This window comes from Danio rerio, chromosome 14 (genome assembly GCF_052040795.2).
Source record: "Danio rerio strain M-AB ecotype USA chromosome 14, GRCz13ab, whole genome shotgun sequence".
In the NCBI taxonomy this organism is placed as follows: Eukaryota; Metazoa; Chordata; class Actinopteri; order Cypriniformes; family Danionidae; genus Danio; species Danio rerio.
In genome coordinates this window covers 48,303,830-48,327,500 of record NC_141034.1, presented here as the reverse complement: position 1 = coordinate 48,327,500, position 23,671 = coordinate 48,303,830, and the positions used below count along the sequence as shown (strand labels likewise).

Sequence of the window (23,671 nt, the reverse complement as noted above, 5' to 3'; positions counted from 1 at the left end):
GGTTTGCCCATTAGTGATGATCTCAACTGCATTAGCATAGACAGCAAGTGTGAAACAAGTTTCACACTCTCAAATCAATGCCTATTGGCCTGTTTCCTCTGAGCGGTATGGTACGGTACAGTATGGTTCAGTAAGCTTTTATGGCCGTTTCCATTGTCAAAAGGTACATAAAATTGAACCGTATCATACTACTTTTTGGGTACCCTTGCCAAAGGGTACATTGCGCAACAAAAGAGTACCAAAAGACAAAGCTAGACGCGCAACTGAATGCTATTGGTTTACAGAGATACATCACTCACATGTGCAACAAGGTTTAAATAAAGGTTTAATATTTTATAAGGGAGTATAATTAAGAAAAGTTGTTTTCATTTTGGGTGAATTGACCCTTTAAAGGGGAGCTATTATGCAAAAATCACTTTTATAAAGGCTATAAACAGCTAAAATATAATCAGTTTCGAATGGTAAAAGTAAATAAATTCTATTTTTCATAATCACACATCATAAAAACAGTCTGCAGAAACTCTTTGATTGACATTCTCCCTTTGTACATGTCATCAGATGAAGGAAGCCTCACCCATTAGTGATGATCTTGTCTCCATTAGCATAGACAGCTCTGAGTCAGAAGCAACCGTCTCACATTAGAGGAAAGCCTAATGGCCCGTTTCCACTGAGTGGTACAGTACAGTACGGTTCGATTTAGGCTTTTATGGCTGTTTCCAGTCAAAAGGTATCTAAAAGCAAACCATACCGTACCACTTTTTGAGTACCCTTTCCAAGGTTACCTAGCACAAAAAAAGAGTACCAATAGGCAGAGTAAGACATCCAACTGAACGTTATTGATTTACAAAGATCCGTCACTTGCTCGTGCAAAGAAACTGCCATTTTTAAATACACAGCCGAGACATTACAAAATAATAAAATATACATATAATAACAAGCCATGGTCAACTCAAGCTCAAACAAATCATGTCATCATCTTGATGAACAGCCACAAAGTCAAGAAAAAGAGCAGAATCTACCCTGTGCCACGTAGTTGTTTACAAGGCTGTCTAAAGCCCGAGCGGTTTCGCTTTCTCACTTGAGCTCTTTGCGCATCTTAAAATAGCAAACTTCTTGAGCTGATAATAATAACGAGCTCATAATAATTGAAGTGCTTCTGACATCCGATCCTTTCAGAAACGGACCAGCGCGAGACTAACGCTCAAAAAAACAAAGGAGAATCCCGAAAAGGAGAAACCCAGAGCAAATTATTTTTTTGGCAACGAAAAACATGAACAAACTGCCATGTTTAATATTATTATCACCCTTTGGACTATTATGAACTCAGAATGACGGAAACACTCTCTAACAGAGGCTACATGTGCTGGTGAAGATTAAAATACAGATGAGAGGTTTGCACTGACTGTGGGTCTGTACGTGTTCATCTGTTGCATTTATTTATTTATTTTATATAATTGCCGATGTTACAGTAGGGTATATCGTTACACTACAGTAGGCTATATCACCGATTATAACTGCATATCGTCATCGATCTGCAGTTATAATCAAATCATGTTCATAGATAAGTTAGTATTAAACATTTATACACCAGTATTTTTATGTGTAAAGCATCTGTTTTGTGAAAAGTGCTTTTCATATGATATGTGAACGACCCGTACAGCTTTACTTTGACATTTCCTCAAGCAAAAAAGACGTCAACTGAAGCATTCTGTCGTACACCACGCCCACCAAAAGGTACGATTGGCACCTTTTTGGCAGTGGAAAGCAAGTCTGATAAAGGTGACCCGTACCGACCCATACTGTACAGTACTACTCAGTGGAAACGGGCCATAAAACAGGCAATCCATCAAAAAGCAAAAATTGTGCCAATGACAGTTCTGAAATCAGTTTTTTTTTACTTGCCCACACATTACAGTATATTACATATAAAAAGAATCTGTGTTAATGCACTTGTTAATTTGAACTTCAGTAGCACATTCTGGATGTCCAAATCCAGGGATTAAGCTTGACTGTTTCAACAAGAGTAAATTCTGTTCAAGTTAGACTCAAATTAAAAGTGATTCAAAATGAATTTTGTATTTGGATTCCATATATATGTTGCTAATGTAAAAACAATCAAATGTGTGTCTAAATTACTCTGAGGTAAACCAATGATTTTCCTTATTCAGAGCATATTACCCTATTTTCAGTTGATCGAGAAGAGTGTAGGGCCGTGTGCTTCTTATTTCAGAGTCAATCTCAAACACCGCAGCTGAATACAAAACATGATCTTCTGGGCATTCAGAGAATGCTGACTAACTGACTTTTAAGACATTAAAAGCGTAAATTATGCCTGGAGAAAGAGTATCAAAGTTCACACTCGGGTGAATCTCACGAAACATGTCATGGACATCTCGGGATCTCATTTCACCACAAATCAAGAGAGAGAAATATGAAAAATGAGCCGAGGAAGTCTATTTTAGGACTGTTACATTTGACCTTGCATTCAAGAAAACAAAACAAGAAAACAAATAAAAAAAAATAAATGCACAAACTCTTAAATGTTCTAACACAAATAATACTATTAATTAATTTAGTATTAAAAAAGTAATAGGTATTCGCTATAGATGCTGATAAAATCTACATGTAATTATAAAAATATATTTCTAGTCTGGTTTGTGCATTTTTGGCATCATCATGGCAAATATCTGACTCTGCAAAACCAGTCTAAAGTTGCATGTGTACTGTGTATGTGCATATTTTTGTTAATAGCAAAAAATACATTGTTTAAGTTAAAATGACCTTTTTTGAACTTTTTATGCCAAAAAAAAAAAAAATCTAATTTAATTTTGAAGGTATTTTGTAAATTTACTACTATAAAATATCAAAGAACACATTTTTATGATTAGTGATATGGACTTCATATAAATAATTTTAAGGGGAATTTCCTGTTGTTTTTGTTGTTTTAACCATCTGATTTCAGATTTTCTAATAGTTATTTATCTGCCAAATATTGTTGAATTGTACCAAACTGTAATCATACAGATAACTTTATACATTCATCTGTATAAACATACTGTATACACTACATGAAAAAAAAGCCTTGTCACCTAAATTTTAGGAACAAAAAATAATAACTTGGTTTTTAGTTGATCATTTGTTATCAAAAGGGGTTTATTTGAAAGGCAAATGCCTCTAGATTGTGCTTATTTAACCAAAATAAAACATGATCATGCCTTGATGTTTAATTATATAATTAGGGCAGTAAGGTCTGACATTTCTGAGACATGAGTCATGGTGTAGTGGAAAAATAATTAATATTGTGTATGACTCCCATGAGCTTAGAGGACTGCATCAATACATCTCTTCAATGACTCAAATTACTTATTAGTAAAGTCAACAGGAATGGCAAAGAAAGCGTTCTTGCAGGACTCCCAGAGTTCATCAAGATTCTTTGGATTCTTCAGTGCCTCCTCCATCATCTTACCCCAGACATGCTCAATATTGTCCATATCTAGTGACTAGACTGGCCAATCCTGGAGCACCTTAACTTTATTTGCTTACAGGAAATTTGATGTGGAGGCTGAAGTATGAGAAGGAGCGCTATCCTGCTGAATAATTGGCCCTCTCCTGTGATTTGCTCAGGCTGTTGATGTTGCCATCCACTCTGCAGATCTCTCGCTTGCCCCCATAAGGAATGTAACCCCAAACCATGATTTTTGCTTCACCGAACTTGACTAAATACTCTGAGAATCTTGGGTCCACAGAGGTTCCAACAGGTCTTCTTCAGTATTTATGATTATTGAGATGCAGTTCAACAGATGATTCATCCAATAAAATTTACTCTCTGCCACTTTCCCAAATGATCAACAAGAAGTCAAGTAATTATTTGCTGCTCTTATAACTGGAATAGATGACAAGACTTTTGTCAGGTAGTATACAGTACATATTGTAAATAACATACATGGATGGACAAAGCTATATAATTAAGTTATAAATAGAAATAAGTTAGTAATATAAATAATAGAACATAATCTTTACGTCTTTCAATTTGTAAATATACCTTTATATATATATATATATATATATATATATATATATATATATATATATATATATATATATATACATATATATATATATATATATATATACATACATATATATATATATATATATATATATATATATATATATATATATATATATATATATATATATATATATATATATATATATATATATATATATTTATATTTGGATGTAAGTCTGGACTTGCTTTTGCAAGATTTTCCCAGTCCACCCTGCTCAGTGAGTCACAGCAGATGTGATGTCGCCATCAATGTGCCAAACATAGCAGTGGGAAAAAAAAGCAAAGGCTTGATCACCTCACTGCATCTTTAGCCCTATCTAATATGATCAGGGTGCAGGCTGCTCATATTGTCATGCATGACTTTTCTGGCAAGCTCCCACAGAGAAAGCGAATACTTAATCCAAAGCGCTCTTTCTCTCTGTTTCCACTTCCCTCTGTCCTCCTAACAAGCTTGTACCAACATCTGTCTAGATTCATGTCTCATCAAAGATTTTTTTTTTCCACCCTTTCCCCACTTTCCGAATGCCTCACTCTTGTTCTTTCAACAATAGCATACAAACAGTTGGAGATAATGAAGTCTCCTTGGGCTGGGACAAAAAAAAAAGGGAGAAAGAGAGAGAATGTGCAGCTAGGAAGTGATCAAATATGGCCTAAAGCCAAATGCCTTTGTAGATGGTTTTTGAGTTCCCATTGATCTAAGGGTGGGCACATTGAAGGAATGAATAATTTATTCTCTCTTTTCTGTGGGTAGGGGTTTTTCAGAATGGAGAAAGGCCGACAGGGGAGTCTCAATGGGAATACGACTGCCAAAACTGAAGTACGTCTCATATTCTTCCGAGGGCTAATTCGTGTTGAGGAATGCACATTATTCAAAGGCAGTATATTTATATCAAATATGCAGCATGCAGGATGCTCTCAGGAAGTAATGGATGGGGCTACACTTTATTTAGTCATATTTCACTGTGCACTGATAGCACCATATTGTCACATAAATCAGTGACAGGTGCCTTTGGGATTTTAGAGCATTCCAGCATCCTCCCAAATGCGGCTTGATGCACTTTGCGATCTCCCAAGTGGCAGATTTGGATATTTCGAGCTCTGTTCTTACAGGTACAGTAGGGAAGGTGTTCTGCGTGGCGTCTGCAGTCCTGGAGCACAGCCAGTAAGAATGTGATGCTGTGAGTCAGGGTGACTCAGATTTTGGCTGCAGTTGGCCAGATTAATATTCAAGGGCAAGTTAGACTTTGCACCAGAAATATTCAAACTAATTGTGTTTCAGAGCAACAAATATCCTTTTAAAAAGTGCATGAGGTTAAATTGTGCTAAAATGGAAAACAGCTCTGGTGGACTGGTGGAAAAAAAAAGGTAGCGGGGGGAAATCAAGGCAGAATAAGAAATATAATTATTGAAAATATTGAAAAAATTATGACCTATGAAAACTAGCCTTTGGGCTAATTTGAGTAGATTTAAGTTCTTGAGGAATTAATGTAAAATAAATACAATTAAACTAAATGGAGATTATCAGGTATATTGTATTCTAAGAGGCCAACATACAAAGATTGTTAACATTTCACTTGAAGGCATGCTCATGAAACATGAACCCTTTATAATTATGCCATGACACATGATGAATATAGTGCATCTGGAAAGTATTCATAGCGCTTCACTTTTCACACATTTTTTAAATGTTGAAATCAAAATTTATTAAATTAATTTATTTCCTCAAAATTCTACACACAATACTCCATAAAGACAATGTGCAAAAAGAGTTTTTGAAATTGTTGCAAATATTTAAAAAAATAAAAAAACGCGAAAAATCCCACGGACATAAGTATTCACAACCTTTGCTCAATTCTTTGTTGTTGCACCTTTGGCAGCAAGTACAGCCCTAAGTCTTTATAAATATGATGCCACAAGCTTGGCATACCTGTTTTGGGGAATTGTTGATCATTCCTCTTTGCAGGACCTGTCAAACTCTATCTGGTTGGACGGGAAGCAACAGTGTACAGCCATTTTCAGATCTCTCCAGAGATGTTCAATAGGATTTAGGTCTGGGCACTGGCTGGGCCACTCAAGGACTTTTACTGAGTTGTTGTGAAGCCACTCCAATGATATTTTGGTGGTGTGATTTGGGTCATTGTCCTGCTAAAAGAGGAACCGATGCCACAGTCTGAGGTCAAGAGCACTCTGAAGCAAGTTTTCATTCAGGATTTCTCTGTACATTGCAGCATTCATCTTTCCCTCTATCCTGACTAGTCTTCCAGTTCCTGCTGCTGAAAAACATCCCTACAGCATGATGCTGCCACCACCATGTTTCATTGTAGGGATTGTATTAGCCTGGTGATGAGCAGTGCCTGGTTTTCTTCAAACGTTACGCCTGGAGTTCACTCCAGAGTTTACCAGACCAGATAATTGTGTTTCTTATGGTCTGAGAGTCCTTTAGATGCTTTTTGGCAAATTCCAGATGGAAAATAGTTTCTGTCTGGCCTCTCTACCATACAGGCCTGATTGGTGGATTGCTGCGCAGATGGTTTTCCTCTTTCTATAGAAGAACGCAGGAGCTCAGACAGAGTGACCATCAGGTTTTAGATCACCTCCCTGACTAAGGCCCTTGTCCCTCTGATCAGTCAGCTTAGATGGCTGGCCAGATCTAGGAAACGTCCTGGTAGTTCCAAACATCTTCCACTTATGGATGATGGAGGCCACTGTGCTCATCGGAAATTTCAGAGCAGCATACATTTTTTGTAACCTTCCCCAGCCTTGTGCCTCAAGACAATCCTGTCTCGGAGATCTACAGACAATTCCTTCGTCTTCATGCTTGATTTGTGCTTTGACATGCACTGTCAACCCTGGGACCTTACATAGACAGGCCTATGCCTTGTCAAATCATGTGCAGTAAACTGAATTTACCACAGATGAACTCCAATTAAGCTGCTGAAACATCTCAAGAATGATCGGTGGAAACAGAATGTACCTGAGCTCAATTTAGAGCTTAACTGCAAAGGCTGTGAATACTTATGTACATCTGATTTTTCAGGTTTTCTATTTTTAATAAATTTGCAACAATTAAAAAAAGTATTTTTTCACATTGTCATTTTGGGTTATTGCATGTAGATTTTTGAGGAAATAGATCCAATAGATCCATTTTGGAATAGGGCTGCATAAAAAAAATAATAAAAAAAAAATAGAAAAAGGGAATCACTATGAAAACTGTCCGGATGCACTATATTTAACAAGGTAAATAATATATTCTTCAGAGATACTAGTCCCTATAGACAGGATAGCATGCTGCTCAATTGGTACTAATAATAAGGTAATCACCTTTCTTGCCCATTCTGATGCTTGGCTTGAACTGCAGCAGATCGGCTTGACCATGTCTACATGCCTAAATGCATAAGTTGCCACCATATGATTGACTGATTAGAATTTTGTGTTAACGAGAAGTTAGACAGATGTTACTAATAAAGTGGCCGGTGAGAGTAGAGAGAAGTATGGCTGCATCCGAAACCGAATACTTCCATACTATACAGTACGCTAAAATCAGTATGTGAGCCGAGTAGTTTGTCCGAATTCATAGAATTCGAAAATCAGTATGCGAGAAATACCCGGATGACTTACTACTTCCGCCAAGATTCTGAAGTGCGCATTCCATGCACGCTGTGCTATCCCATGGTGCACTGCGAGAGAATTCATGAATGGGACAGAAGCGACCGATTTGACGCAGGTAGGTTACATGACCACAACAAAATTGTGGATGTAGTACGTCCGAATATACTTTTCACATTCATACTGTATAGAACGTACTTTTCTAATGGTCGAGTAATACTTTTAAATTGAAATGCAGTAACTACTGAGAAGTAGGCGGTTTCGGACGCAGCCTAAGTTTGTAAAATAACAAAAAAAGTACTGCAGTATGTTACTAGGTTTTTTCCTTTTAATTACAAAACAAACACAGACGGTATATCACTGTTATCTAATAAAAAGGTAAATAAGAGTCACTTTTCAATATCGAAATCTTTTGCAGGAAAGATTAAGCTCACATAATGCAATTCAAAAGCATAATAGTGAAAAACATGAGTCTATGAAATCCATTTGAACGAGTTTCAAGGTGGTTCATAAATGAAAATGAGACTCAGGATAAAAGACTGATTGTCTTTTAGTCTGTGTCATAGTGGACAACAAACAGAACCACATCTGAGACGCTTCAATGTCCCAAAAGAACACGCATAGCACATCATATTTTCCATTCACATCTTTTAAACATCCTCAAACAAAAGAGAAACAATGTTATAGATGCTGCTAAGTGGAATTACGCACTGGAGGGAAGGTTTGTGCAGCTATGGCAACAATACCCCTGCCTTTATGATGTTTCTTCAAGGTTTGTCTGAATGAATGAGACATTTGTGTAGCGCTTTACTATTTACCGCTGTACACCCACATCATTTGCGACAGCAGCCACAGTACAATGGCGCCAGCACACTCATCACACACCAGAGGAAATGGCTGAAGGAATGCTTTCATATTTCCTAAAGAACTACTGGAAAAAGCATCCCCAAACTCTCTATTGCAGTAGTTTTGTATTAATTTGGACTCTTTAGGAATAGATAAAGTATACATGTGAAGAGTTAATGGTGGCACAGTGAAAATATAAACAGTGTTGGGTAAAGTTATTTTTAAAAGGAATAAATTGCAAAATTTGGGCGGCACGGTTTAGCTCAGTGGTCAGCACTATCACCTCACAGCAAGAAGGTCACTTGTTCGAGTCCTGGTTGGGTCAGTTGGCATTTCTGTGTGGAGTTTGCATGTAATTCTCAGGTTCGTGTGGGTTTCATCTGGGTGCTCAAGTTTCCCTCACAGTCTACAGACATGCGCTTTATATGGGTGAATTGAATAAATTAAATTGGCTGTGATGTATTAGTGTGTTTGTGTATGGGTGTTTCCCAGTCCTGGGTTACGACTGGAAAGGCATCCTCTGCTTAAAACATATGCCGGAATAGTTGTCAGTTTATTCTGAAATAGAGACTAAGCTAAAGAAAAACTAATAAATGTATGAAATTGCAATCGTAATAAAAATAAAATCCACAAAAATATAATAATAATAATAATAATAATAATAATAATGATAATAATAATAATGATAATGATAATAATAATAATAATAACAATTATTATTATTATTATTATTATTATTATTATTATTATTTTGTAATTAAATAATAATAATAATAATAATAATAATAATAAAACAACACTTACTTTCATATTACTTTCCTTAAATATTAGGTAGCACATTTATTTTCTTAAAAAGTAACTCAAGATTGTAATATGCTATTATCATTTTCACTGTGAAAATTGAAAACAAACATCAAAAGTTTGTTCATTATTAATTAATTCAATTGATTATTTTTAAATATATAAATAGTCAAGGCAAGGCAAGTTTATTTATATAGCACATACACAATGGTAATTCAAAGTGCCATACAGGAATAAAAGAAAAGTAAGAAAATAAAAACAACAGAGAATAAAAATTATTAAAAACAGATTAAAAAGTGTTAAAACATGTTTAAGGGAATGAAAAAGAAAAGAAACACATAATAGTGTGATCTACATTTAATTAAATACTTTAATGAAACACTTGCATATTGGTTCTTTAGTATCTCTGTAAAAAAATATCAATTATTTTAACAGTAAAAAACACTACAAATAAAATGTAACAGTAAAAATCTGCAACCTGCTTAAAAGTAAGTTTTCCTATTATATACAAATTATATATGAAAATGGACTTTTTTCGAACATTAAAATGGTTCTTTTCAGGTTTTTTCTCACCGATTATTTGACCTCTCTACATTTGGTCTTTACCCCAATTTTTTTTTTTTTGGTTGTGTTTTCTTCTTTGTATGAAAGTATAATGTCAGAGTACTTCACAGCATTGGTGTTTTAACACTATAAAGTAATGATGGTAGGTTATCATAAAATTTAGAAATTTAATTTGACAGTTTCTACCATAACTCTTAAGAATAAAATTCTGTCAATTATAGCTTCCGTTCTTTTAGCATAAATGTTACAGATTTTTATTTTAGTTTATTTTTTAAATGGAGAAACTCACCTGTTAACATTTCCATTTATCTCAAATTATGGTGGCCGAGAGATCTTAAGATGCTGCAATATAAGAAAACACCAAAAAAAAAAAAAAAAACAGCAAATTAAGAAAAGATAAGAAAAGGTATATGTTTTATGCAGGCATATGTTTTACCCTTCCAGCTGCAACCCAGCACTGGAAAATGCACCCATGCACACCCATTCACACACACGCACACACTCATACACTACGGCCAATTTACTTCATCCAATTCACCAATAGCGCATGTCTTTGGACTGTGGGGGAAACTGGAGCACCAATAGGAAAACCTCGCCAACATGGGTAGAACATGCAAATCATGAACATGCATCCCCCAGCTGGGATTCCAATCAGTGACCTTCTTGCCGTAAAGGGACAGTTCTAACCACTGAGCCACCGTGCTGCCTTGCGTGTGTTTTCTTAAATTGCAGCAGGTTGAGCTCTGTCGGCCATCGTAATAAATCAACCTCTGCAGACCGTTTCTATCTTAGGGTTTGCCAACCAATCACCTGAGCTGTGATGTGAAAGGCAGCAAATGTCAGGAAAAATAAATTCAAGCTCTAAAGAGCCATCCCAAAAAAAAAAAAAAAGAGTCACTTGTAAAACATCTAATTTTCACAATGCATTATTATTTTCCCAAAATGATTGGCAGAATGCATAGCTACGGCTGGTTGCAAAATAATTTGGATTACAAGCAACTACCGTGTCATTAAAATGGAACAAATTGCAAACACACATACACTTCTACCCGTACGCACTCTAAATATCAGTCCTCTTTCTGTAAGCGTTCGATAAGAGCCTTTTTCTTCACCCGGCTCCCCCCTGGATGCCTGCCAGTGGCGAACCGCAGCTTTGTGAGCTGGACACAACAGCGGCGGTGGCATCCCCAGGAAGACTCTCTCTTTCTTTCTCTCTCTCTCTCTGCCATATTCCTCTACATCCTCTTCCGTCTGACCCCCACTGCCCATTATTCAATCCTCGGCTAGACCCAGGGGCCCGGGGATCCTCAGTAATGCAGCCTCATTGATTTATAATTCCATGCTGCGCTGGCATCCAAGGGTAGAAATTACACATGTTGACAATAGGAGCACTGCTTGTTTCGAGCCGAGGTAAAGGTCATCATTTAGATGCTGTGGCTTTGTTCCCAAACCCTCTCGAACAGCGTATTAACATCCAGAGCGCGAGTTAAAAACAGCAAGGATGCATGAAATATGAACTTTAAACATGATCTCTACTCTTTGTATGTTCCAACGCAACCCTCAATTTCACTTCATTCATGTGGAAGAGGCTCGGTTTTTTTATTTTATTTAATAACTGACACACCTCTCGACATAAATGACAACAAATATGCAATCGAATTCAAGGTTGGCAAACATTAACTTAAGTGTTTCTGAAGGAAGTGCTCAAGCGGGAATGGAGTGACATCTTCACGACCTCCCTCAGGAAGGCTTCCTCTCAACTACAAGCCATTTTTCAAATTTAACACACCACTCTTGTCCCTAGTTAAACATCTCTCGGCAGAGCGTGCCGTCTGAAGTGCCTTCGCGAACTCTACGGCACGCATAACTGAATAGATAAGGGAGTAACTTGTTGATTGAATAGATTCAATTGGATCGGTATTATGTTTGAGCAGCATTAAATCAATCAGAGATCTGTTTATTTTTGAGTTCGGTATATATTTAAACTGTATATTCCTGTTTTGCTTTAGTGCTGCATGAATCTGGATAAAATGAAAATCCAGTTTTTGTTTATGCATCTATCTATTTCTTTAGAGATCACTATTCCCTCATGATTGTGAATAGGGTTACTAATGGTTGGTAATTAAACAGCATCTGTTTAAAATGGTAATGTTTATATGAGGCAGCAACATATTGTCACATTGTAAAATAATATAAGCTAATTAACAGGTTTCGTATTTTGGGATTGACTTTTTTTATTCTTTGTTTATTTACTGTTGTTAATTGCATTATTGGACATCTGCTCAGTCTACTTTAAATTTTGAAAATGTTTTACAAAGTGACTTTTGTTGACTTTTGAGTAGTTGGAAACAATATATTATATAAAAAAATAATACATAGATAATTAAGTCAGTAAAAGAACAGAAGTAGTAATAGAACACATGCAGCAGTTTTCTGGCCCCTAAAGAACAAGCCGGTCAATAACCTAAATAAAAGGTTCACATCAAACCACTCTAGAACAGCTGATACAAAGAAAACCACTGACCAGACCCACGCCAAATCTGCACACACCAAGCCGAATGCAAAGCTCAGCTCATTTCTGCAAACTTGGAACGTCTACCATATATAAACTCACCTTTTTGCCCTCTTGTGTGTTTGGTTATTAAATATTCAGACAAATGTAATCATATCTTCAGCTACTAATAAGAATTACACTGTAAAAAAAAAAAAAAATATATATATATATATATATATATATATATATATATATATATATATATATATATATATATATATATATATATATATATATATATATATATATATATATATATATATATATCTGTGGCTGTATTTTGTGATTTACAAGAGTTGATTTATTGTTGCATTAGTGGTCCTTGATCTCTGCTTTGTCAACTTTTGATGTTTTAATTTCAACTATACAGTTTAACAAAGTGACTTTTATTGACGTTTTAGTAGTTCGAAATAATATGATGTATAAGAAATAATAGTAAATAGAGAAATGAGTCTGTAAAATAACAGAAAATGTACTGGCAGCTTATTACAAAGTGTTTGTACCGTAATATACAACACCAACCCAGAAAATATATCACTTTAAACCAGGGGTTACCAATCTCCGTCCTGGAGGGCCGGTGTCCCTGCAGGGTTTAGCTCCAACTTGCCTCAACACACATGCCTGGATGTTTCAAGCTTACCAAGTGAGATCTCGATTAGCTTGTTCAGGTGTGTTTGATTAGGGTTGAAGCTAAAATCTGCAGGACAATCTTCTGGACCTCCAGAAACAAGTTTGGTGAACACTGCTTTAAACTATTAAAAATGTTAATAAAAGTCACTTTTTCGAACTTCTCAAGGTCAAAACGTCCCATAATACAATTCAAAAGCATAAATAAATGAGGACAATAATAAATAAATAAAAACATGAATCCCAAAATACTGTAAACTGCTCATTTATGGATTTTTACAGTGCAGATAAACACCATAACTCATTCTAATACTTGAAAAAAATTACAATAAGCAAAAATGCGCACAAAAAAACCTCTATGTTGATGCACTGCTATGTATACAAATTAGGTACACATGAAACTTGGTAATTGGTAGAAAAGAAGCCAAATATTGTTTAGAATATTTTGAATAGAGTCTTGAGGTCTAGTAAAACTATTGTGATTTTACAAATAATGCAGATGTAAACTGAAAGTGTATCAAAACTAAATGTTGCTAGACCAGTGTTTTTCAACCACGTTCCTGAAGGACCATTAGCTCTGCACATTTTGCATGTCTCCTTTACCAAACACACCTGATTCAGACAATGTTCATTAGTTCATTCATTTTCATTTGGCTTAGACTCTATTTTAGAGGTTGCCACAGTAAAATGAACCGTCAACTATTTTTCAAGCACAGGTTTTATGCAGCGGACGCCCTTTTAGCTGCAACCCAGTACTGGGAAACACTCATTCACACTCCCACTTAAGCACTAATTTATATAGTTTATTCAATTCACCTACAGCGCAGGTCTTTGGACTGTGGGGGTAACCGGAGCACTCACAGGAAACCCCCAACAACACGGGGAGAACATGTAAACTCCACACAGAAATAGCAATTGGCCCAGCCAGGAGTCGAACCAGAGTCGACCACCATCTTGCTGTGAGGCGACAATGCTAACCACTGAGCCATCCTGCCGCCCCTTCACGCATCCAGGTGGCCTGTGGTAGTGCTTTCAGCCCAATAGGAGTATGGCCGTGTCAAAGCTCCAATTGCCATCATTTGTTTCAAATGATTAGTGTCAATAATTACTTCCCTATTAATGAAATGCATCTCCTATCACAAACAACATCATTATGGATTGGTTAATTGGATGAGTTTAGGCATATTAGCCAATATTACATCTAAGCATGGAGGGGTGCTGCTTTATGGTCCATTTTCAGCTAATTGCATTTTGGGCCCTTGTAACCAGCATCATGAATGTGCATCTGCCATCAGTCTCTCTCTCTCTCTTTCTCTCTAGATCAATGTATGGTAGAAATGTAATTATCACGTCAGTGCAGGCGTAGACAGTCGTGTCTGCTTGCATTCTTGCCAGCCATGCAACACAGCGCTCACAAACCATGTTCTGTCATAATTATCTGGAAATGGTTAATATATACTGTATGTTATCAGACAGTGCATATTTGTTTAATAGTGTATAATACAAAAGTTTGATTGACAGCATTTCCAAAAAGGACTACCGAATAAATAAAATGCAGCATTTTGACTGACAGGACTTGTTACAAAATGATTAGCAAATAAATAAATAAATAAATAAATAAAATAAAAATCTAAATTAAAAAAAAAAAATTAATTTTAAAAGAAATAAACAAATAAATAAATACATAAAAATAAAATGAATATAACATTTAATATATAAAATTTATTATAACTGAAATAAAATAAAAAGCAGATATATAAAAGGGATATATATATATATATATATATATATATATATATATATATATAAAATTGAAAAAAAATACGTAATTTTAATAAAAAATTAAAAAATATATAAATTAAATAAATAATAAATAAAAAGCAACAATTTGTCACAAATGATTACCAAATTAATAAATAATGAAAAAAAATATTTAGAATTTTTTTTTTTTATATAATTTAAATAAATAAATAAATAAATAAATAAATAAATAAATAAAGTAAATAAAAGCGGCAGTTTGTGATTGACAGCACTTGTAACAAAATGATTATCAAATAAATAAATAAAATAGAAAAATATTATAAACTAACACTGATAACAATATTTTTTTGATTGACAGCATTTGTCACAAAACGATTACTAAATAATTAATCAAGTAAAATGGGAAAAATTATATATATATCCACAGTGAAAAACACCCCCTTTATTCTTCCCTTCTTCTCCATCATGTCACCACATGACCCTTGCTAATGCTAGATGTCAAGCCAGACCCAAAACAAAGGACCACTTTAGCTTGAGGTGGCCCGTGTCCACCAGCTCCATGGTAGGTTGACTTTAAAGGCTGTAGATGGGTGTCAGGATCACTGTCAGCCACTATTGGTCCTAATCCATCCCCTCAGAGCCAGTAGAGTCCATTTATTCCCCTGAGCACCTGCTGACTTTACCCTCCACCCTTCCCTATGCTGTTCTTAGGCTGTGTAACAACTATCAAGCCCTGTCATGCTACGGCATCCGTTCCCCGAAGCGCCCTGCTCTTCACATGGGCTGGGCTGAAACAGGATGGAAGACGTCCTCTTAAGTTAGCATAGCTACAGGGTATGTGCTTCAGTTTGGAAAAGACCCTGGAAGACTCGGCACACGCTGTCTGTGTCATTTAACGAAGACTCTTTGACTTCTGAAGGTCTTCATCACACAGCATGAGGCAATACAGGTCTAACGTAGAGAAATTTTGGAAAAGAGAAAAGGTAAATGCGCAATTTAACTGTGACAGGTCTCTCATGAAGAAACAAATATTTCATGATGCCAAAGTCTTCTTTGAAATGGTGATTCTCAATGCGTTTATGATTAGAATAGAATGACAGATGTAGAGGTACGTGATAGGATAATTACAAAGGTTTAAAAGACACAGAAAAGATGTCAAATGTTTCAAATAAATATATATATATATATATATATATATATATATATATATATATATATATATATATATATATATATATATACATACATACATACAGGGCTTAACATTAACTTTTTTGACCACCAGCCAATGTGGCTAGTAGTTTTCCAACTTTACTAGCCACTCGCCATTTTCACTAGCCACAATTTTATTGTTGGGAAAATATATTTTATACACATAAATATGACTTTGACATGCTAAAATTACTTGATTTAGAGTTTGATCTCTACATGCTTCCTCATTTGTTTTACTTTTTGTGTGTCGTATATGAGCTTGCTTAATAATCATGAGCAAATGGGTCAGGGTTTCATATATTACAGTTAGTTTTCATAATTTTCAGAGCCCAAAATGGAAGGATTTACCCAATTTATCTCTGAGCACACCATAAATAAACAGTTAATTATTTCTTAGCCACACATTTTTTAATGTGTGAAAACATGCAAAATATAGCTGAATACTATACCTTTTATTTAACAAAACATATGCTCAGTCCTGGCTAAAGGTCCCAGATCACCAGTTAACTGCACATAAATGGGGAGTTATTCTCCCATTAAAGCAATGTTATTGTAAAAAAAAAAAAAAAAAAAAAGATAATTAAACCATAATAATGCAAAAGAAAGCAGGTAAAAAACATACTGTGTGATTATAAAAGGATGATCACACACGCATGGTTAATGAGACCCATACATTATCTTTTCAAAGAATGGTTAAACCGAAAGCAACTGGCGCTGCTTACAATAAGTCAACTCCTCCCTTTTTGTTCAGTCTATTTGAAAGAATCGATCGCATCAGTTGTGTTTCTAGACACAGTTGCTTTACAAAAGGAAACGGGAGCGCGCACGCGTTATAAACAGTTGCGCGCATCACCTCAGCTGTTAGCGCGAGTGATTATCCTCTCATCCGGTATTCTGCTTTGCTCCCGCGAAGTTTCGAATGCAATTATTTTTGTCAGTCGTGTTGCTTCTCGATCGCCTGTGCATGCATATTGGACCATTCTTATTGTCGAACCATGCTTTTAAGAATTATTATCTGGGAAAATAATTTTCCACCAGCCAAAGTGACTAGTGGGAGTGTCTGTCTTACCTTCCACCGCCGAAACCGCGGGTGTCAATTTAAAGCCCTGTTTATATACAGTATATATATATATATATATATATATATATATATATATATATATAAGGGCTGTCAAATGATTAAAACAATTAATGTGATTAATCACACTTTTTTGTAATTAATCATGATTGGATTCTAAGTGGACTACAAACACACACACACACACACATGCACAAACACAGACAGCATGGGATCCCTCTCGCTCACACACTCTGCCGGTGAGCGAGAGGGATCCCTTCAGATTCATCAACAAGCACGATCACGTTCATGGAATTTGCTTAAACTAAGCGTTCTAAACTATGCCTGTATTTCACAAGCAAAGATTCTGACACACCAACGTGAAGCAGACGCTTTACAAAGGGGGGAAACACGTCAAACTTAATGAAACATTTGAGGACTCATGGACGCAGATGTCTTTGACTGCTTGCGAATTCATCTTACACTTTTATTCACATGGACACCAATTCTCAGCTTTGATGATTAAGATGATACTGATTAAGAGTCTACCATGTAAGCAGCGATTTTTGTGTTTTTAATTTTTTTTATGTTTTGGACTGTCGGAATTTCATTGTATTGATGTAAATGTGCTATTTTCTTGTGAAATAGTGTTTTCGAAGGTGAGGGTAAATATTTCTTGTGAGGTTAGTTATGTGCGTTGAGGTGAAGGTGAGATTGTCTTTAATCATCGAGTGGACGTCAAATGTGTTTTTTAATGTTGTGGACTGTCAGATTTTTACTGTATTGATGTCCACTTGGCAAATGATGATAATTGATATGGTATTTCTCTGTGAAATAATGTTTCAAATATGAAGGTAAATAGTCCTCATGTGGTTAATCATGGAATAATGAAATGAAAATGAGATTTTAGGATCATCCAGTGGCCGTCTAACTGATGACGCAGTGTAATTGACTAATGGAAAAAAGGGTGGCGTGAGAGAATTGTGTCACACACTGAGGAGGGCATTGTGCTGAAACGTTGTGCTTTTGAATTACCCGAAGAAATGAAAAAATTAAAATAGTATGAAGCAATTACTTGATGAGTGTGAATTATTAGCTTTTTAAATAAAACAAAAAAATAAATAAACAATTATGTTGCCTTATTGTTTTGGGAAATCATGAAGGAATTGTACGAAACCCAGCATTTTTTAGTCTTCATAATGATGTTTTTGCCATTCATTTATTTTCCTTTAGCTTAGTTACTTATTTATCAAGGGTCACCACCACAGGAGAATAAACCACCAACTATTCCACCATATGTCTTTCGGATGAGACGTTAAACCAAGGTCCTGACTCTCTGTGGTCGTTAAAAATCCCAGGATGTCCTTCGAAAAGAGTAGGGGTTTAACCCTGGCATCCTGGCCAAATCTGCCCACTGGCTTCTGTCCATCATGGCCTCCTAACCCTCCCCATATCATAATTAGCTTTATCTCTCTCTCTCCTCTCCACCAATCAGCTGGTGTGGTGTGTGGTCTGGCGCAAAATGGCTGCCATCACTTTATCCAGGTGGATGATGCACACTGGTGGTGGATGAGGAGATTCCCCCCTATTGTGTAAAGCACTTTGAGTGCCTAGAAAAGTGCTATATAAATGTAAGGAATTATTATTTTTAATATTCTGTATACTTATAGATGCCCTCCCAGCACTGGGAAACACCCATAGACTCTCATTCTCACACACACACACACTCATACGCTATGGCTAATTTAGTTAATCCAATCCGCCTGTCTTTGGATTGAAATGCCAACTGGCCCAGCCGGGACTCGAACCAGTGACCTTCTTGCTGTGAGGTGACAGTGCTAACCACTGAGCCACTGTGCTGCCTTTTGTCTTTCAGTTGAATGCAAATTATCTGTTATATTAAAACCATGTGATGCTGAGGACTTCATATTTCTCTGCATCACCCCCAACATGTTTAACATTTATCACTATTTAAGCAGGATGCCCTGATTAAGAGGATCACCTAATATATATTTCGAAACACTTTGTTTGCGAAATTTGGCAGAACTTTACTAACGTCATGTGCATAGTGCCAGCTTGTTTTCCACCAGACTTCAGGGACCCTTGAGGATTAGTGCTACCATCTGTCTGTATATACCATCCAGATGTGTTATATGAATACATTGATAAATATGTTTAAGCTGACACAAAGCAGAGGGCTGTAAGTGTACCAATCCAAGGAGGAGCAGCGGTGCCAGATCCCTGCTAATATTAGTCTATGTGCGATACATCTCTCCGGTCATTTGGTGGTCTACACTTGCCTTAGGGATCAAACCAACAAGCACTGTAAGATGGCAGATGGGGCCAGTACCCGATTTAGAGCGCTTTTTTGGTTGTTGTTTGTTTTATTTAGACTGGCGGCAACGAGGAGGCATGACTGTTTTTGTGGTGGCTGTGCCAACTGAACATCAGCCTGATGTGCACTAATGATTTGAAGCCCTGTGACAGAGTCATCCAAGCTCTCTTGTGAGAAGCCAGGAGTCACTCCGCTAAAGGTCACAGTCTCCAAAATACGGAAAACAAATGTTGACAGAACAATGAGCATTGATTTTTTTTTTCTTATTCTCTTAATGGACTTACTAAAAATATAGTCACAAAGGCTGATTCATCTCTTTCAGGTACCAAGAGCTCTTGTAGGATTATATATTTAACCTCTTCTTACTACCTTTGACGCAAATCACCTGTTTTTGTTGCCTCAGTCAATATATACAACACAGTTAAAAAAAAAAAAATGTAAAAAAAAAAAGCAAAAAAACAATTGAGTTAACTTATTCAATTTGTTTCCGGGAAAACATGAAGGAATTGAACAGAACTCAGCATTTTACAGTGTTCACAATAATGTTTTTATCATTAATTCATTCATTTTCCTTTGTCTTAGTTGCTTATTTATCAGGGGTTGACACAGTGGAATGAACTGGAATGTTTCACACAGTGGATCCCTTTCCAGCCGCAACCCAGCAACCCAGGTTTAGGCTGTTGTTTCTAACTTCTTCTTACTCCCTTTGACATAAATCATCTGTTTGTGTAGCCTCAGCCAGTGAATACAACACAAATCTTGATAAAAGAATGGTGGGGGGAAACTTCATTTTATGTTCAATACACTTTAATTTGTAAAAAAACAACAAAAACAAACAATTAAGTTAACTTATTCAATTTGTTTTGGGAAGACATGAAGGATTTGATTGGAACCCAGCATTTTTTTTCACAGTGTTCACAATAATGTTTTATTGTCATTCATTCATTCATTCATTCATTCATTCATTCATTCATTCATTCATTCATTCATTTTCCTTTGGCTTAGTCTCTTATTTATTAGGTGTTGCCACAGCTGATTGGGGGTCAGGGGACGGACTTCATTTTATGGTCAATCCACTAAAATTTGTAAAAATAAATAAATAAATAAAAAAAATAAAAATAAAAAAACTATTAACTTATCTTACTCAATTTGTTTCGGAAAAAAACATGAAGGATTTGAGCGGAAACAACCCTTTTTTACAGTGTTCACAATAATGTTTTTGTCCTTCTGTTTATATTCCCTTCGGTTTATATTGCCATATATTCCCCCCTATCTATCTATCTATCTATCTATCTATCTATCTATCTATCTATCTATCTATCTATCTATCTATCTATCTATCTATCATCTATCTATCTATCTATCTATCTATCTATCTATCTATCTATCTATCTATCATCTGTCTGTCTATCTGTCTGTCTGTCTGTCTGTATATATATATATATATATATATATATATATATATATATATATATATATATATATATATATATATATATACAGGGGGACATTAGAAGCAAGAAATTTAAAGACATCATTAAGTATTTATGCTCAGCTACAGTTTTAAAGAAACACTTTAATGGTGAAACCCTTTTAACTATTTTTTTGTAAAGTGAACAAATTTAGGAAGTATTGCAGATGTTTTTATTTTTTTAGTTTTTTATTATAATTTTTTTTTGCAGCATGTTAAATGGTCATTATTTGATTACATTTAACATTGATTACACATTCGTGATTACAACTTACATTTTGTCTGCTTGTAGGCCTGCTTTAATAAAACAATATAACGTTTGATTAAAAAATAAATAAAAGTAATTTAACATATTTAATCAATTTGTAGAAATTTGATAATAAAATTAATTAGCAAATTATTGTATTTTTATTATTATTATTATTATTATTATTATTATTATTATTATTATTATTATTAATATTATTAATAATAATAATAATAATAATAATAAAGGTAACATACTTATGTGAAGTAATGAAATAGGCCCTTGGGTTTGCTGCTCCAGGGGCCAGTGTATTCTTAAATCAGTTCTGCCTGCTTGTTTTGACCCAGTGGCTACAATAGAAACTCAAGCAACATCAACATTTCCGAATAGTTACAGTTGACTAGTTGTTACTAGTAGATCCTAAAATACATTTTTTTAACAAACTTTTGTATTGGTTCCTGTAGCTTTTGGCCCAGTTTAAACAGTAGTTAAGCTTGCAACAGCAAGTCAACCGTATGCTTACAATTTGGCTACAGATGGCATCTTCCATCATACAAGTTCCCATCATGAGTTAATGCACCCACTTTGAATGTTATTACTTGATGGAATGGGCATTATCAGTGGTTATCAGCTGATCAATATGGGTCTTCTGCGACTACTAGTACGCTCAGAAGGCTGTTAACGTCCCTCCACAGGGTATATCAGCTATACTAATACAGACACTCCAGATCAGGATCTGTTTTTCCATTACTGTGACGGTTGAGTTTAGGGTTGGGGTAGAGGTAGACGTTAATGAAATACAAAAATATATATATATACATATATATAAAATTATCGTTAACTTCTGGCCACAGCCGTATAAGATCTATAGCTAATTAATCATGTGGATGTGTGATAACAACCTTCTGAGCCTACCAGTATTTGCAGAAGGTCCCTACTGGTCCTTTATTTATCAGCTGATCACTGCCCATTGAATCGAATGATAACATTCGAATCGGCTGGTTAATGCTTGATACAAAACTGCAACACCCATATTCTCGTACTCCCACTTGCTTTTACAGATCTACATCCCCTCCAAAAGCCTGAAGTTGGCAAATGAGGTTGGTACCACAACCATTATTTAATACGTTAACTGTTCTTTGCTGGTGGAATGATATTCCTAACAGAAGGCTAAAGAGAAAGGTGAAAACTAATCCTTTCCATGTGCAAGTATTTGGGCACTTGACAGCTTATCATACTGGTTTTGGACGCTTGACAGCTTGTCATACCAGTTAAACCAGCTTTGACTGGATAGGACCATAAAACCACATTATGCTGGATTTACCCGTTTATTTATCTGCACACTTGCATCAGGTATCTATCCAGCCTCACTGGTATACAACTGAGACATCATGTTTGCAAAGGCAGTCAGCGTCAAGGCTTGTTTATGAGTGCACTGAAAAGAAATACCTTTCTATTTCTCAATGTAATTCACTGTGTATCCAGGCTGAAGCGGCATTCCTTTGACTTCAAATGATATTTGAAAGAAAATCAATCAAGTACATGTTTAAAGCGTCTTTATTGGGTTGGTGTGCATCACGATGACCTTGCCTCTTACATTCAGGTTCGTGGGACATCTGTTTTCACCATGACCCCATCTTTTCCACCATCAAGCATCATATTTACCATACAAAGTTATCAAGATGGCCATGAGAGCACCTTCAGGCATGGCTGAACTTCAGCTTCACTCAGAGGCAGCTTCACCTCATGTGTTGATGCATCTGGCTAGACTGGGAACAAGCGATTTTGGCATTGCAGCGGAAGCCTTTTTCTGTGACTACATCTGCCAGTGCATTCTCATTTTCATCCAAGACCCTCGAAGGCCTGTTTCATAACAGCAGGCAGGCAGACTACGCTACCGCTGTCGCATAGCAATTACTCTATTTACACTTTCATTGTGCTATATGTTTTGCGAAATCGCACTTAATGATTGTTTGAGTGGGAAATCAGTATATATGGAACATTTGATTATATACATCCCAGTATTGACTCCACATGCTGATGAACGTGTGCACAAAAAAGCTGTAACTGTAAATCAAGCACTCAAATTCAGAGCTCCCTCTTCAAACAAGCCAGCAGACCCAAGGACTGTGCGCAGTTAGCACTTAATAAAACATCAAAGATATCATCGACATCATCATTTCTTGCTTACCTTTTCAATAAATCTGCTTGTTTCTCCTGTTACAAACATTTGAGTTCATGTGTCTATTACTGACAAGACCGATCATGCATTACATATCCAAAAGGCAGCTATAAAAGTGAAAATCTGTGTCTTTCTCTTCTCCACCATTCACACAAACATATAAGAAACTGTTGTGTCATATCCATATACTTATTCAGCAACTACTCACATTAACAGACCTAATCTGTTTTCATCTGTAGGCAAAGTCATGGGCGTACCAGTAACCCGAGCGGACAGAATGATCACTATGGACAGGATAACAGAGGGGCCAGTTTCAAGAGCCAGTGTTATTTATTA

General features: G+C 35.8%; 1 protein-coding gene across 6 annotated transcripts in view; it reads right to left on the bottom strand.

The window, feature by feature from the left end:
• si:ch211-170a17.1 overlaps window positions 1–23,671 on the bottom strand; it is an 830,126-nt gene that overhangs the window by 556,127 nt on the left and 250,328 nt on the right. The window lies entirely within an intron of this gene.